A 19,165-nucleotide genomic window follows, 5' to 3' on the forward strand; every position below is an offset into this window, starting at 1 on the left:
CCACATTCTTTGTGCCCTCAATATATCTCACCTCAAATTCATACATAAAAACTCAATCTAGCACCGTTTCCGGGCATTCAAGTTCGGCTACATGAAAATGTACTACAAATTGCGATGGTTACCATGCAGCTCAAACTAATGCCCAAGAAGAAAATGTCCCCATCTCACCAAAGCATGCATCATTTCCGCTAGCTCTAAATCATGAGTAGGATAATTCAACCCATGATCTTTGAGCTTATGTGACTCATATGCTATCACTCGACCATACTGCATCAAAATTTCTCCAAGACCCTCCAAAGATGCATTCATGCACACCACAAAATCACCCAAATGATCTGGCATAGGTAAAATAGATGTTAGTCAGACACTCCTTGAGGATGTGAAAAGCTATCTCACACTGATCTAACCATACAAATGTCTTCCCTTTCCTCTAAAGAGAAGTTATAGGGTGAGCAATCCTCGAGAAATCCTGAAAAAATATGTGATAATAACCTGCAAGACCCATGAAACTACAAACCTCACCCACGTTAGTGGGTGTTGGCCAATCCACTTCCATACCCTCTCTTGATATGACATGGCCAAGATATCTAAGTTCTGTCAGGAAGAACTTACACTTCGCCATATTAGAGTATAACTGATTCTCCCAAAGGCACTACAAAACCTGCCTCATGTGCTCCTCATGGTCCTCCACTGATCTCCAAAAGACCAATATATCATCCAAGAATACAAGAACAAACTTGTCGAGATGAGTCCTAAAAACTCCATTCATGAAGCTCATGAAAACTGAGGGAGCATTAGTGAGACCAAAAGGTACCATTGTAAACTCATAATGACCATATCGAGTATAAAATATTATATGATGAATATCCACCTCATGAATCCTCAACTGGTGATACCCAGACCTAAGATATATTTTGGAGAAGACCTTTTCATCATTAATCTGATCAAACAAGTCATCGATCCTCAGCAAGGGATATTGGTTCTTCACCGTCACCTTATTAAGTTGTCTGTAATTAATGCATAGGAAAAGAGATATGTCCTTCTTCACAAACAACATTGGTGCAACCCATGGGGATACACTAAGATGATTGAATCCCTTAGCTAGCAACTCCTCCAGCTACAATGTCAACTCACTCAACTCCTAAGTACTCATTTGATAGGGATCCTTAGATATCGACTATGGTCCTAAAACCAAATCTATCCAAAAGTCAATGTCACGCTTTGGTGACATACCTGGAGTCTTGCTAGAGAAAACATCTAAAAAATCTTGGAGGATGCAATAAAGATGAAAGAGATCATCAAAATTCTCTCTCTCATCAAATTCATTCACCCTCACTGCAAACAACAGACAACCTTATCATGCACATCCCTTCAACTGCATAGCGGAAATCATTCCAAGGGAAACAAGTCGCTAAATACCCACTATATCAACATTCTTCCCAATATCATCAAGACACTACACCCTCTTGCCATGACAATCAATACTATCCTGATGAGCCTCAAGCCAATCCATACCTAGTATAACACCATAGGAACCCAAAGAGAGAACTCAAAGATCCACTGAGGTGGTACAAACTCCCAAATCCAACATATAACCATGCACAAAGGAATCAACTGCCACCTTGGACCCTATAGCTGCAATACCCTAAAAATGGTTATCTATATCATGAGCCCCTAATCTCGATAACATCACCAAGGTCCTAACCAAAGGAAATTAAATTAATCTTGAGCACACAATTAATTTCTTAAATCATTAAATGTCACATGGCAAATTAATCACTTTGAATTAATTAAATATTTATTTAATTAACTGATCATTCCAAGTAAATCATTTTTAAACAATTATCCTATTTTTATTTTTTGATAAATAGGCCTTCTCTATTAATAAGAAATATTAAAGTACATATTCACAAAAAAAGGTTAGGGGATACGAGAGAACCCCGCGAGAATCACACGGCCAGCAACCATAAACAAAAAAAATGACAAGTTATTCATCAAAAACTTCCTTAGGCAGCCAAAGCAGTGGCAGCTGAGGGAGGAGGATTAGGGTCATCTTTTTTGCCCCATACATCAGTGGGGCCAGGAGTTGGGTCTGGTATAGACCACCCATCTTTAGGATCTCTTTCAATTTCTCCTTCCTCCTACCTGGGAGGCGAGATCGCCAAAGACAAACGAGGAAACTTGGAGGTGGTGGCAGAGGGCCACCTAGAATCAACAGCACGAGGAGCAAAGGCCACAGGAGCATCAGAGGGCCACCCCGCGCCAGAGCCATGTCACGGCGGGGAAGTTGAGTGGCGGTGCGAAGGAACATCTCTCCTACCTGAGCGGCAGCGGAGAGGCTGGGACCGTGCGGTCTGAGAGCGGCGGGCAGAGGAGTTGCAACTGTGCCGCCGGCCACAGGGCGGAGTATGTGTTATCACTGATTTAAATTGGGCTTTTCTTTTCCTATGATTGGTTGTGGTTTGTTGAATTTTGAATAGGGTGTAGTTCCAAATGCTTCAGCTTTGTTCTAGACTTCAAGGGTTTAAGGGTTTTTGATTTTAGATCCTCTTGTGTTCATTTTAAACCCTCTGGTTTCTAATCTTCCGTTACTTTATTCACTTAAGTAATGGGTCATGGGGTCGTAGGAAGTGTCCCCCCTTGTTGTTTGCCTAGGCGGTTATGTTAATTAATCAAAAAATTTATGCCTTGTATGTTTTTCTTCTAAAGTTGTCGGGCCGAGTAACTAGTGCGCATCTCGCGGATGGATCCACGGCTCGCGTTATTTCGCTAGGCGAAGTTGCGCATAGTTTAAAACCAGCGAAGTTGTGAAAACCACATGGCATGCCACATAGACAATCCAGCTGGTTGTTGACAACGAGTAAAATAGTGGCACGTGGCACAAGTCACAACAGTCAGTGAGTCAGGATTAAAGGCTAAAAGGCGGGCCCCAGAGGTGAGTCAGGTCGCAGGTGGAGATGACTTGGCGGGTACAGTTGTTAATAACTTACTGGAGCCTTGTGGTTTCCTTTTGGCATATAACAGAGTGACAAGTCAGCTCTGAAAGTGACTGGGCGCCAGGTGTTCACAATGAGTCAGCGGGCCCACCCTTCCTGAGAGCCTTTTCAGAGGATTAAAAGCCGATCAGCTCAAGAGATGATCCGACGGCCCACGCTGTTTCACAAGGGTAAGATGCTCGTTCTTTATACCCCACAAAATAGTGAGAGTGAACGAGAGCCATCCACGTGTCATGATGATGACCTGAAGGATATAGCTATTAAGAAGAAAGTGGGGCCCTGTGGTTTCCTTTTGGCGTATAACAGAGTGACAAGTCAGCTCTGAAAGTGACTGGGCACTAGGTGTTCACAATGAGTCAGCGAGCCCACCCCTCTTGAGAGCCTTTTCAGAGGATTAAAAGCCGATCAGCTCAAGAGATGATCCGACAGCCCACGCTGTTTCGCAAGGGTAAGATGCTCATTCTTTATACCCCGCAAAATAGCGAGAGTGAACGAGAGCCATCCACGTGTCATGATGATGACCTGGAGGATATAGTTTTTAAGAAGAAAGTGGGGCCTCGTGGTTTCCTTTTGGCGTATAACAGAGTGACAAGTCAGCTCTGAAAGTGACTGGGTGCTAGGTGTTCACAATGAGTCAGCGGGCCCACCCTTCCTGAGAGCCTTTTCAGAGGATTAAAAGCCGATCAACTCAAGAGATGATCTGACGGCCCGTGCTATTTCGCAAGGGTAAGATGCTCATTCTTTATACCCCACGAAATAGCGAGAGTGAATGAGAGCTATCCATGTGTCATGATGATGACATGTGGTCTAAGAAGAAAGTGTGGGCCCGCCAAGGTGGAACCGGCGGTATAAAAGAAAGACACGTGGCCAGTATCAAGTGGAATGCGAAGGGAATTTCAAGGCCAATGGTTGGATGCCACGTGGTATCATGTAGCCAATAGAAAAGCGGGACCCAGAGCAAAGACAAAGCCGTCAGTTAATCTAACGCTCGATCAAGTTTCTTTTGATTGAACGGTTGGCATTATTTCGTAGGACTGAGCTGCTCGATAGTTATGCTTCACGAAGTTGCGAAAGAGCAAAATGAAACACTTGTAGGAATGTTGTGACCCGTTGGAGCGAAAAATATGAATTCTTGTATGAATTCAATTTTGAAGGGATGACCGAAGCATGCGAAATCAATGTTATAGTTAAGGCCCTGAGTACAAATATTTGATTTCCTAACAACCGGGTGAAGATATCTTTTAAAGGATTTTGCAGAAGAGCAGACGCAGAGTTATTTTCCTCAGATACAAAGCAAGTCAGTTCAGTTGCAGAGCAAATTCCTTCAAGCAAAGAACAGGTTCTCTCATATTCTTGTGTAGGAATTCCTGTGTAGTGTTTTAAATAAGATAACTAATTCATCACAGAATTGTTTAGGAGTGGTATTCATTTCTTACACTTTCAAAATGGCTCCTAAAAGAGAATTTTCTGGTAAGGTTAACTATTCAGAGAGGAGTGTCTGTGATGATTTTTTAGAACAGTTGACGTTGTCAACTAATCAGGCTTCAAAGGCAAAAGAATTAGTACCCAAGGCTCCTTGTCTAAAGATAGGAGAAGGATTATATGACAAGGGTAATTGGTTGAGAGACCCACAGGTTGGACTGTCTGGGTTGGGGTTGTTTAAAGTTGGATTCAAAATGAGAAATTCTCCTGCCCCACAAAACAGCATCTGGGAATTAGATGTTGGGAAATTAGTAGTCCCAGGGGTATTCATGGACACAGATTTGCTAACCCAAATTGCGTTCAACTATGATCTAGTCACAAGAAGCATTCGGGATGTAAATGGGAAAACCCTTGTTGAAATTAATGCTGAAGAGTTTAGGACAGCATTTGGACTTAATGAGTTTACAAACTTTCTAGAACCTATAAACTTCACATCATTAGCCCAAATTTACGGTGCACAGAGGAGTCATCTCAGGAATGGGCCTCTCAAGGAATTTTTTGTGAAAATAGGAGGGTTAACAGTTGTAGGACCCAACACACAAGAGCCCTTTTCATTAAGTATGTTCACCCTAAGGGCTAGAGGAATGTATTGGGCACTTTGCCAAGTTTTGGGAGAAGATGCTAAAGCAAATATGCCGAATCATTACTAGTTAATGATTGCCTAGATTCTGAATCCTTCTCTTGCAATCACATTTGATTATGCCTCTTTTATTGCTGATGCTATTCATGGAGGGTTGATAGGAATCAAGAATGGAAAGGTGGACAGGCCTTTTGGATGGTACTCACTCCTAATGCATCTTTTTCTCTTCCAAGGTGGTGATTACTTTGCCAGTGGACTAGACCTGGTTAAGGAGAAGGAAGGAGAAAAAATGCCAGTACAATTATGGAGTACTGTGTTGTCATGGGATAGAGAGGATGCTAGTTTTTTGAAGTTTGATAAATATTTTGCATCCAAAATAAGGACTCTCCTTTGCTCTGATAACCCAAGAATCCCCAAGGTTCTTCTGGAATTCGTAAGACCAAAAGAATTCGCAGAGAATATAAAAATTGTTCATAACTGGGGTGACATTTATTTATATCCAGTCTCCACAGTTTTTAGGGTTTTTGGTTTCAGGGGCACCCCATTTTTGTTACCTTACCAGGTCCCTCTCAAAGTGGGAATCGCGGAGATCCTTAGACAAATTGGTGGCTTACAAGAGGCAGAGTTGACAGGCAGGGGTAAAGGGACTATTTTCCCTATAGCTACCATAGCCCACCAATTTGTAATAACAAAGGGAGGCTGGAATTGCTTTGAGGATTTCCTCAAGCCTTATCATTTGTCCACTGCAGTGTCTAGGTGTGCTGATCCAGAATACTTCTTCAATGGTATGTTTAGGAAGAAGGTAGCATGCAGAGATAGGCCTCATCAATTCTAGTTTCCTGAAGACCTCATCAGAAATGAGTTTGATCTAGATGAGCAGGAGCTAAGGAAAGAAAAGTGGGTGGCTTATAAGAAAGCCTTGGATTTTGTGCATCAGTTTGATGCTAGCTATGACCCATTGTCTAGATTTTTCCCACTGGAAGAGAAAATAAAGTTTTTGATTGTTTGCTTTGAAGATGTGATGCAGACACTGAAGGAGAAGAGGGAAGCTGTAATTAAGAGCAACCCTGAGAAGGCAAGAATGATCCTTAGTAGGTCATCTTCCAGCAAGGCAATCCCTCCTGGTGATTACACACTGCATAAGAAATCAGGTTATAGTGTGCTGGTGCCTACAACAGGGGAGCCCTCTACCTCCAAAGGAAAGAGGAAGATACAAGATGTCATTGACATCCAAGAGAGCCCAAAGAAGCAAAGGGTGGGAAAAGAAGTGCAGTCAGATACACCTTTGTATTCCCCATCCCAATCCCCTATCCATATAGGAAATGAGCAAGCAGCAGCTGAGCACCTCTTACAGTTGGGTAGTCTAGGGGAAATCGCATACACTTATGATGAAGTGGAGGAAGGGATGCCAGAAGAACCCATTGCTGCTAAAATGGATATCACCTCCACTGAACTTAAAGGCCAGGAGTGGGATCCTGAGATAAAGCAGGCAAGTAGTGCCTTTCTAGCTGATAACAATTTTGTCACATCAGAAGCATTTATGTAGTTTATATGGAAACAACACATAGATAGATATAATGCTAGATGTGAAACAAGAAAGGATGAGCAGCCCAATAAAGATCCAGCCCTGGTAGAAGAGGAAATAAAGCAAGAGATGATGGAAGAATTCAAAACCATCACCCTTGAGCAGGGAAGAGATATGGTAGCACAAGCTGGAGTGCTTATATTACCCGAATGGGATATTGCAGATGCCCTGGTATTAGATGCAGTAAGAAAAGAGATTAAACCTATGGAGGGGGTTACTTTCAATAAGGACAATGCTGCACTTGTCATGTGGTCTCTCAAGAGAAATGAGAATAAGAAAAGCAAAGACACCCCAGGGTCAAGTTACCTCAGTGGAATGATGGTGAAGAGAGTGCAGAGTACAAGGGTAGTGGAGGCTGCTAGCACTGTGTTAGAGACTGCAAAATTTAGTGTTGCAGTAGCAGAGAAGGAATCCAAAGAGAAAGAGGCCCTCCAAATCAAGTTGGAAACAGTTTTAAAGGCCTATAACAGTGCCAATGAGGAGGTAAGAGGTAAAGATAACATCATTGCTAAACTGCAGAGCCAGTTGACTAGACAATACCATCAAGGTGAGTCTTCAACACTAATGATCTCCTCTTCTCCTGCAAGACCTCCACCTACTAGCCCTATTATTGAGTTTCCACAATCTCCAACACCCTCCATCTCTCAAATGGTTGAAATTACTCCTCAAGAATTGGAAAACTTGAAACAGGCTCAGGCCTTATATGCAAAGAAGTATGAGGAGAGAGTAAGGGCTACAATTTCCAGTTTTGTAGATACAATAAATGCCTCATTGCTCTACAACAATGTAGGTAAAATTATGGAAATATGGAATGAGCTCAGGAGAGACAAGGCCATTTTGACGCGTATTTTTGACAAATGGAGGCCTAGGGAGCAAGATTTAGAGTTTATGTGTGTATCCTGCGATGAAGCAAGGGCCACTCCCATCATTAAATCCACTTTTGATGTCGCTAAAATCTTAATACAATTAGCAACAGAGGTGGATAATGTGGATAGGAAGGTCAATTTGTGCAAGAAGGAATACACTAACCAATTTTTTGAGTTGCTCCTAGGAGTTTTTGCTAGCTCGGATCAGTTAAAAGACAAACAAATGTGGCTTAAGGAGATAGAAGCTAAATTGTCAACAAGAGTTAAAGGAATTATTGATCTTGATGATGCTTCTTTCTTTGTTGTGACAATACAAGAGATAGAGAAAATTAAGTCACATTATGCTTTTCTCAATTCAGAAGTCAACAAAATGAGAAATTCTTGGAAAAGGTTGACTAAGACTAAAGATAAAGTGATTAATTTCTCATGGCCGATAGAAGAAGTGTATAATGAGTGGACAATTAAATATGCCACCCATGATCCAGAAAAGTTGGAGAGCGCCCCTAAAAAGATAGAAGAGGTTGCAACCGAACAACCTGTTGAAGAAACTGCAGAGGCTGAAAAGAGTTTGTAACTGCTTTTGCGAAAAGTTTGTAACCTCTTTACTCTGAAAGAAATTATTGTAACAAACTCTCCTCAAGAAGTCCGAAGCTTTGTGCATCCATGTTGTTATAAATGGATACCAGGACTAGAGGAAAATCGATCGCAAAAAATTGTAAGAAAATGCTGCAGAAATTTATCTAAGCTTTTCTAAGTCTAATGGAGAATCAAAATTTCTTGTAATATTTCTTGAACTAAATATCAATATACAGACCATCGGTTTTGAGTAAAGCTTTGTGTTGTCTTCAAGTTTGTTCACAAATTTGTTTACTATTTTCATTCTGAATAATCAAGGGTTGTTCTGTTTGAATGGAATTGCAAAGCAATTTTAGTATAAGTGTTCGTTAGCTTTTCTCTTTAGGAGGGAAATTAAAGAGGCGGGGATCACTCATACTAGTAAATTCTTTGGAAGGAACTCTGAATTTTGATGATTATAGCTTAGTTTGGAATGCTTGAATTCTTGTAGGTGTCAGGCATATACAAGGATTAATAGAAACCAAGCCGACGGGAAGCATAAAGATGTCTTGTTTGAGGAGTTTTATTTGAGATTAGATGACTCTGTGACCTTGGATAAGGCACTGGTATTAATTGAAGTTGTTTATTGCATGCTTTGTTGATCAAAATGCTGAATTTAAGTACAATTTCCATTCTTTGTTTTCAGTTGATTTCAAGGTGAATAGATCCACTAGTTTTCTAGACTGGTTTGCTGTGGGTTTATGTTTGAAAGCGTGAATTTAATTCACAAAGGTATACCCACCTGGGCTCTGAGTAAGCCCGAAGTGTAGAAGGTCTAATCAAACCTTGTCATATGTTGTCTTGAGAATTTCCTTATCTTGATGTCTCTTCTGCACCAAGCTTTAAACCATATTATTTTAAGGATGTTAAAGGGAATCAGATTTTGAAGACAACAGTACGGTCGGTAGAGACAAAGTCCAGTGGTACTCAAGAAATTGCATAAGGGGCATTACCCCAGTGTTGAAGGAGCTCCTAAAGGTGGGCCACCTTGTCAGTTTGAACATGAATCTACATTAATAGATTGTTACAAAGACAAGCTTTAGCATAAAGCAAAACACTAATATCCAAGCAGCTGTGAGAAAAATAACATTTCTATCCTTCCAAAGAGTGAAAAGGATCTCCATTCTAAAAGCATGCCATATCTGGGAGAATCAATAGGGGTTCTAGGCAAATCTCCCAGAAGAGCCATGCACCAGGAAAATGGCTCAGGCTGAAAAGGCCTACAAAAGTCATGAATCCAGCTCCAATATTATTGAGATCTTCTAGAAAAGTAAAAGATGTGCATAAAAGTTTCTGGGTGACCATAAAAAGGGCATCGAGGGTCAGGTACTCCCAAATGTTTGAGTCTGGAACCCAAAGGTAGACCTTGAAAAAGCACACACCAAGCAAAGTGAGGAATCTTAGGTTCAGTGATGGTGGACGAGACAACCAAAAGCCTGAATCTCCAAGCAGTCTGGGAAGACTACAAGTGCCACCACTAGTTGAGAGTATGAGCCATAGGAAAATGAGGAACCAACCGGTGATAACCCATTTTGGGTTTGTAGTTGGTAAAAGGAGTCCAAGGATACCACTTCCAGTCTTTCCACCAAGGTCTAACAGACCAAATACCGAGCTTATGAAGCAAATTTGAAGGAAGGGCTGAAACAAAAAGGTCATAAGTCTGCCGATCTAGCCAAGATAGGTGAAACTGGACTTGGAGGTCCTCCCAAGACCAGAGGCTCATAGTAGATCTATAAAAAAGATCCTTATGGGTATAAATATCACACTTGTGAAAGCACAGAGCACTGACACCTTGAATTTTGGCCAGTGGTAACCCTTGCACCTAAAAAAGAAGGGACCACTAGAGGTTGTACTGATTCATGGATAATTTGTCTCAAAAGCCATCATCGGCCCACCACAGTGAAGGTTTGATAGATTCCCAATCATGCCATATACTTTTGACCACAAAAGAACCATGTATCTGAAACGAGGCCTGTCATGGTGAGCAAGGTTTGCAAGCCTATCCCCTTCCAGGCTAGCCTTTTAGAAGGAAATCCTGAAGAAATGGAGTGTCGAAGAAGAATTTTCTAGGCCTCATCTCCAAATAAGGATCTGATAACCCATTTAGCACATAAGGCCAACCCTTGGTTAGGGGTGGAAATAAGGCAGAGTCCTCTGGATTGCTTGGGGAGACAACAGTACGCCCAAGCGACCCTATGGAAACCATGATGGTTAGACTCTGAGGCCCAAAGAAAGGCCCATAGAAGTCTTTCCAACTTCATGTAAGAGGCCTTTGAAGGATACCAACATGAAGAATAGTAAACATGGGTGGCAGCCAGCACTTTGGAACAAACTTGGAATTTACCAGCCAAAGAGAGAGGTTTGGTGATCCATTAGGCAAGCTTTTTCTTGATTCTATCTAAGACCCCCTACCAGAGATCCGAAGGCAAAACTTGGAAGGCAAAAGGAATGCCCAAAAATTGAAATATTTCACCATTCTAAGGCCATTTCTAGTCATACTGAAGGATCCAAGGTGAACCAGGAAGAAAGGACTGTCTGTAACATTGTATCTTGTGCCACTGAATGGTTGAACTAGAAGCCAAGCAAAAAGTGTTAAGACACTAAAGAGCGGACTGCACATTATCTTCATCCTCAATGAGAGTGAGAAAGGAATCATCAGCAAAGTGGCCATTGACAAGCTGGGAAGGTGACTCGGGTAGGGAGATACCATGGACACGCCCAACATCGATAGCATTAGGAAGTAAGTAACCAAACTATTTTGTTGCAAGAACATATAAGGCAGGAGCCAGAGGACACCCTTGGAAAATGGACCTGAAAAGGCCAAAATCCTTAGACTATCAGCCATTAATGGTAATTCAAGCTGAGGCATCCCCGAATAGCATCTGCATAGACTAGATGAACTGGGGACCAAAGCCTAGGGATTTGAGCATAGCCAAGATAAAAGGCCATTCAATGCGATCATACACTTTAGCAAAGTCAATATTAAGAAAGATTGTCTGCTGTTGAGAGCATCTAGCCCAATCCATACCTTCCCAAACAACAATAATATTGTCTAGAATAAACCTGGATTTAATAAATCCAGTCTATTCCGGGTGGACAGTAAGCGGTAGGAGATGTCAAATCTTAAGAGCCAAAGCTTTGGCAATGATCTTATAAGAGACATTAAGAAAGGTGATAGGCCTGAGGGATAAACTTGATGTTACCCCGATTAATCATTTTTTCCAATGAGCAGGAATGAAAAGCTTCCAGATAGACCTTATGAAGGTCAGGACCAACACAAGACCAAAGAGCTTTGTATAATTCACAAGGGAAGCCATCACAACTTGGGGCTTTGTCATTTGCCATAGAAAAAGAAGCTTCTTTGAGATCATCAATGATCAGTAAGAGGTCACAGAAGGCTTGTTGTGAGTCAGAGAGCCATTTGGAAACAACAACTAAGCAATCTTGTAAGGCTTGGGATCTGGCTAAGGAATCTCCATGCGCTGTGAACACCTTCTCATAATGATGGACAAAGGCTTGCAATATGTCAGGCAACTCAGTGAGAAGATCTTGTCCCTCTTTTCTTTTCTTAATCCCAACAGAGGTATGACGGGCATGTAGAGCTAGGAAGAATTCATTAGAAGCTCTATCGCCCACCTTAATCCAGTGTAATTTTGCTTTGATTTGAGCTCCTCTAGTAGAATGACTATTAGCAACTTGCTTCTGAAGTTGGAGCTAGGCTAAATGGAGTTGCAGGGTAGAATCAAAGGGATTCAAAGCTAAAGCTTTTGTGGTGGCACATAGAGCTTTGGTGGTCACATCATATGACCTCCTGTGGTAGATGGCAAGTTGCCTACCATAAATGCGTAGAGCAGGAAATGGCATCATGCCACCACTCTATCCAACCAGTGTGATGACGGAGCCTTGGCTAAAGATTTCACACTCTTTGAATGTGGGCCATCATGGATTGATGGTGCAGAAGAGATGTGTTGAGGTAGAATTGCATTTTGGAAGGATGTTGCCTAGCTGCCTGCCATTCAATGCTAAAGTTAATGGGGAAGTAGTGTAACAATGTCACATCAATAAGAGGAGTGACGGGTAGATCAAGATCTTCAGAAAAAGAGAAAAAGGATTGTGCAAATAGCATAGCACGATCAAGCCTTTTAAGAATTCTATCAGAGCCAGCTCTAAAATTATACCAAGAGTGCCAGACCCCACCAGGAAGGCGACGATTGGTATTGGAGTCAAAAAGACCCAATTTATTGAGCATATAATACTAGGCTTCCCGCTCTCCAGCTGTCCAGCGGAAAGGAAAAAAACCATCCTTATCAGAAGCCACCTCAACCATATTGAAGTCCCCACACATAACCCAAGTGGTAGGTGGAAGATTATCCACAATCCATTGCCAGAGGTATGATCTTTCAATCGAATCATTAGGAGCATAAACATTAATGATCCTAACAGAATGATTATCAATAGAAAAAAAAACCCAGATGACACGCTGCATGGGATCAACCTAATGAGAAATAACTGTAAAGAACCACCGAGGTGAAAGGAGAGTGACAACTCCCCCTTGAATAGCTTCATGCTAGGACAAAAAAAAAAGGCTATCTAGCCAAATAACACGACATGCAACATTAAGCATCAAACCCATAATTTTAACTTCCTGGAGGCAAAGAACATCCAGGCCTACAATACGCTGACGAACATCTCGAACAAAAGACTTTCTGGCGAGGTCTGAGAGACCTTGAATATTCCATGAGATGTAATTTATGACAAAACCAACATATCATTTTTGTCCCCAAGAGAGGAGAAACTATTGCATAAAAAATCTTGTTCCCCACTGGAGATGACTTGCCATTTTTCTGAACCACCATCAAGAGTCTCAGCACGCCCTGAAGGGCTATGAGAATGGCGTAGAGAGTGTGGAGCAGAAATTGCAGACATAGCTTGAGGAGTGCACACCCAAGGAGGGTGAGCAACACCTTTAGAAGAAGCATTGCCCTATTGAGCAGGTTTTGAAACTGGAGTGGGAGCCACCTGGGAAGACAAAGACTGCATAGGAGGATTCGTTGCCGGTTGAGAACTAGAACTGACGGGAGTCTTTTGGGCTGAAATCACAGGGGATTTTCCTTTATGAACCACTATGGTCCATTCATTCTTCTTGGCTTCCTCCACTAGTCGAGAGCTAGATTCCTTAACAAGGGGTTTTGATTTCGAAGTTACCAAGGGACAATCCATGATCTTGTGATCCGTCGATTGGCATCGATAACAAGTGCTGGGTAGGTTCAGACAAAACACCTTCTGGGTGAAGGTGGTATTGCCCACTTGAATATCAATAGTTTTTTTGAGGGTTTGAGAAAGGTCAACCTCAACACATACCCTCTTTTCAGGGTGAGCATTAAAAAATGGTCTGGCTCGAGGCAAACAACTTTGCCAACAGATTGAGCAATGGTTTGCATGAAGGGCCAACAAGGCAAAGGAAGACCAAGGAACTCAACCCAGACTGAAACTCACAATTTTTTGTCATCTGAAACAGAAAAATCATGAGACCAGCACTGGAAGACCAGAAGGGATGACCAAACAATCCATGGACCATGAGAGAGAATAGCCTCGATATGGGAAGGGTTTGAAAAGCGAAACAAAAAAAGCCTTTCATGAGACTTTGGACACCAGCAAGCCTGACTCCGTGAAGAGACCAGGCTTTGGTGACATAGTCCTGAAGCATGCTTTCAGGAGGGATCCTACCCACAAAATATCCTATCAAAGTACATTTTTCAAGCCAGTCACAAGCATTGTCAAAGTTCTGAATAGGAAGTACAACATCAGGCGAGGACATACCTCGTGAAACACTTTCGAGATAAACTTGCAAGGGCATTTTCTCGGTGGTGCCATGAGGTTCCATTGCAACAACTCCAACACTAGCATCAACTGCTAGGCTAAAGTTGGTCGAAGCCATAATAAACACAAAAAATCCCACAATAAATGCGGTTTGAAACACACAAGACAGAACACACAACTTCAAACCCTAGCAGAGCCGGTTATCATTCTGGCTTAATTAGTTTTTTTATCCTATTTATTTTTATTAAATATCCTAGCATATTTAATTAAATAAATCAATTTGCCGTTAAATCATCAAAAAAGGAATTAATTGACTAGAAAAGAATTAAAAATTGAGAAAAGAAATCAAATGGAGATAATCTTGGAAATCAAATTAAAAATTGATGAATAATCTCAAAGAAAACAATTAAAACATTTAAATATCAAAATCGAATGCAATAGAGAATAAATCAGTTTTTTTTTCTGATTTTATCTTAATTTTAGTTCAATTTCCTTTAAAACTAAGAAAAGTAGCCAATCACATCAATTCACCTCCAAGAAAGAATGGTCCTCTGATTGTACTCTTCCCATCATCAATATTTCCTGCCCAATCTGCATCGGTATAGACCTTTAAGTCAAAGTTTCATGCATATGCATACCATAATTCATAATCAATAGTGTCTTTCAAGTATCTGAAAATCTTTTGGTTGCAACCATGTGTGACCCCTTCGAACTTTCTGAAATTTGGAAACCAATCCTACTGCATGAGCAATGTCCGGTCTACTGTGGACAACATAATGTAGCTTACCTATCATGAATATGTATTCCTTTTCATCAACTGGTGCAGAATCATCTTCCTTTGATAGTTTACAGCCTGTAACCATTGGTGTTCCAACTAGTTTACAATCTCCCATTCCAAAAGTTCTTAACATCTCCTTCACATGCTTGGATTGAGTGATAAAAATACCTTCCTTCATCTGTTGGATTTGCAAACCTATGAATTTTTTTTTATCTCACCTACCAGTGACATCTCAAACTCATTCTTCATTCCATTAGCAAAATCATGATACATCATCATTTCCTGCAAAAATGATATCATCAACAAATACCTCGCTTACCAGTATCTTATCTCCTTCTGTCTTGAGATATATATTACTATCTTCACTAGTTCTTTGAAAACCTATCTTTACTAAGTGAGAGTGCAATCTTTCATACCATGCTCTTGGTGCTTGTTTGAAACCATATAGTGCCTTGTAGCTTGCACACCATATCCTTTTCTTCAATCAATGCATAACCATCTAGCTATTCTATGTAGACTTCTTCTTCCAATATTCCATTTAAAAATGCTGACTTAACATCCATCTGATATACTTTAAATCCTCTATATGTTGCAAATGCAAGTAGAGTCCTTACTCCATCCAATCTTGCTACTTGTGCAAATATCTTGATGGTATGATGAAAGAATAAGTATCCAGTCAACTATTGAGAGGTGGGGGGTGAATCAGTAGATAGAAAAATTGATACAAATTTCACCAATCTCAAATATCAATCTCTCAATGTAAACTTAGAATAATAACTCTGTCAAGATAAAAACTCATAGGATAAACTGATTGATTGTTCCAAAAAATTAACAATAAACAACTTCTTCATATCTCAATGCTTTTGGTTATCATGACTTATCAAAAATAGTTAAGTAGTTAAGTAAATCAACCATGAAAACATAACCACAAAAACATTCACCACTTGACACAAATATTTTTTATGTGGAAACCAAAATAGGTAAAAACCACGATGAGATGAGACTCACAAGATAACTATCTAAACTCTTCTAAATTTTGCCCTGTTAGGAGCCTAGCCTATTAAAGCTTTACAAAAAGTCTTGTTAAGAATTGATCCTGTTAGGAATCACCCGGTTAAGGGATTGACTACAAATGCATTGTTAGAAGCAATACCCTATGAGGAGTAACCTCGGTAGAGGATTTGAAAATCCAATCTAATGGACTACCTTGTTAGAGGATTTTAATAGCACCAAGCTTGTTAGAGCTTACCCGACTAAGGGATTTCAATTCTGCAATAATTGTTAGAAAATAACAGGAGTTTGCTGATCTGTCTGAATAGCACTGCACTTGCTTGATCAGATCCATTTCATGCTCCTATCTGTCTTTACTCAAACTGCAAATACATAATCTGGTTCAGAAACCACACACTCAACTGAACTGTGTCTATCTCTTCGCCATCTCATTAAACTAAACAACTTAATCGACCTTAAATACAAATCAATCTAGTCGGCAACACAAAAAAACCTAATTCTTATAGAGATTACAAACAAATCAAATCAAGTATGACTGTTGGATTACATAGCAATCTCGACACATCAATCAAGAAAACCTTGATCGCTCCTTGATCACCGCTTCATCAAACTTTGTAACTCATCACGCGCTTTGCATTAGATGCAATACATTTTCTCATTCCCTAGACAAAAACCATTACAGAAACTTGCCAACATCTCTTGGAATTATCTCCATACAATAATCATACGTGTCATAATCATTACCGCTCATTATCAGATCATAAACCAATATAACCAATTCACCAAACTTAATCGGTTAGGGTTTATCAAAAAACAACAGGTAGGGTTTACTAATTACATCAATAGATTAGGTTTACACTGGTTAGTGATTCAATCCACAAATTCTTCCTATCGGTTACAGTAACAATATTACAATAATATCAATAATATCATTACCAGTTTAATTGACATCAATGACAACATAACATATAATTAATGTAATCTTCATGCAAATACAAACAATCTCCCCCTTTGGCATTGATGGCAATATAAATATCAATACCATTAATTGCTACGTGATTGTGAATAGGAATCCTGGTTTACATTACCAAGTATTCACCATGCTCTCCATGTCTTCAACTTGTCATTGGTTCTCCTTCCCATAATCACATAATTCTTCTCCCCCTTTGACAACAATGCTAAATTGAAAGTAAAACATGTAATGTTAAATTTCACTATGCATCATCAACATTTTGCAACTTGATGCTCTCCCTGTGGAATAAATCCACTTCTACACCAATCCTTCTATAAAATTCTACAAGTAGCTCTGGGACTAATGTAATCTACATCATACTTAATTGATTTCATGAAGAGGGACAACCCCTAACTGACTTCTAAGATACTCAAAAGTAGTCTTAGGCAAATGTTTAGTAAAAATAGCTGCAAGTTATTCCTTGGTAGAAATATGCTCTAAGATCACATCTTTACATTGTACTTCAATTCAATATGCTTGGTTCGTGCATGCAAAATAGGGTTCTTGGAACTATTTATGGCACTTGTATTATCACATTAAATCTTTATAGGTTCTAAAATATTCATCTCAAAACCTTCCATAATGTGCCTCATCTATATAGCCTATGTACAATTCATGTAAGCTGCAACATACTTAGCTTCCGTAGTAGATTGTGAAGTACAACTCTTCTTCTCACTACTCCATGAAACAAGTCTTCCTCCAAGAAAAAATGCTCCATTGGTTGTGCTTTTTTGGTCATCAACATTTCCTTCCCAATTTGCATCTGTGTACACCTTCAAGTCAAAATTTCCTCCATATGGATACCATAACCCATAATCAAGAGTACCTTTCAAGTATCTAAAAATTCTTTTGGTTTCTATTAGATGTGTTTCCTTAGGATGCTTCTGGAATCTAGCACACCTAACTGCAATAGGTCTTCCATTAATGCATTCTTCATTCTCTTTTGACCTGTCCTGGATGGATGAATAACTATCTCATTTTAAATCCATCATTGCCGACTTCTACATATCAGATTTTTTCATCGACAAGCTTGGATGCCACATGTCTTCAAAACAGTCATCCAATTCACTCAGTCAACATCAATCAACTGTAGTCAACCTTCCACTTGGTCCTCTGAGTCCATCGGGTTGCCAATGTGTTGAAAGAATCAACTCTTATAGCATTGCATGCATTTATGTGGGATGGTGGGAGCAACTCTCTTCCTTCCCTTTATTTTCCCCACATTGTCATTCACAAGTCCATTTCATTCATGTGGGTTGGTAGGATAACATGCCTTCTTTGTTGGTATTATGGATGTGTTGCATTGGTTTTTTCATTGATGTCAACACTTGTCAACACTTATGTTCTTCGGCATGTTCAGTGACTTATGCACAGTCACCGGTATTTGGTTCATCAACAGGTTATATTGTTCATTGGCACCGAGGATGATTTTTTATCATCTGGAGATTACTTGGTTATGTTGCAGACATTGTTTGGACACTTGGTTTTGGTGATTTGATTATTGGTACAATCGAGTTTGCATATTTGTTGTTACCGAAAAATAGGTCTAGGTTATGGACCCGTAAGCATTATCTATTCCAGATCAGGATGACACATTATGGAGATGATTTGTTATTATTATAAATGCATTGAACCAACATCATGCATCACATATTGATTCATTTGTAATTGATTTAATTGTAATATTCTTAGTGATCCGACCTACACATTTGGTCTTACGTTTTGGTATATATGTAAGATCTCATTTGTGAGATTAATAGGATTGTGGAAGAGGAATATAATAAGGTATATGTGAATATAAACAGAGCTATACATGCAGAAATCATTTGAATATTCAAGGAAGGTATGAGGAAGACAATCAGAGCTTAACCAGTACTGAATCTAGCATATGAAGATACTATCTTGAGCAGTACATTATCATTGGATTTAACCATCCAATTGCAGTCAGTGTGACTCTCATTTTGTGATTGAGCAGTGAGCTCTAAGAAGTTGGCTTTTCTACATGTGCAGACCCCATTTGTACACACATACTATCTGTAGTAGCATCATTTGATTGTGGGTAAGGTTGCCCACCGTGGTTTTTCCCCTTATAGGGTTTCCACGTACAAATAACTCTGTTATGTGTTGTGGATGTTATTTGTCTTTTCTTTCATGCATTAAACTTTACTGGTATTGTTATTAACTACTAAACTATCTACCGACATTAAGTTTGGTTTACCAGTATTATGCACTAAATTTGGTTAAGTTATATTTGGGTTGAAATTAATAGACAGCTAATTCACCCCCCCTCATAGTTGCCTCCAGGTCCTAACAATTGGTATCAAAGCCTAGTCCTCTTTTTGCAAAAGTTTAACGGCTTGAGGAGATTCTATGGCAACTAACTATTTTAGGAAGGACATTTTGAAGCTTGATGGAACTAA

The sequence above is a fragment of the Cryptomeria japonica genome, chromosome 8 (assembly GCF_030272615.1).
Source record: "Cryptomeria japonica chromosome 8, Sugi_1.0, whole genome shotgun sequence".
In the NCBI taxonomy this organism is placed as follows: Eukaryota; Viridiplantae; Streptophyta; class Pinopsida; order Cupressales; family Cupressaceae; genus Cryptomeria; species Cryptomeria japonica.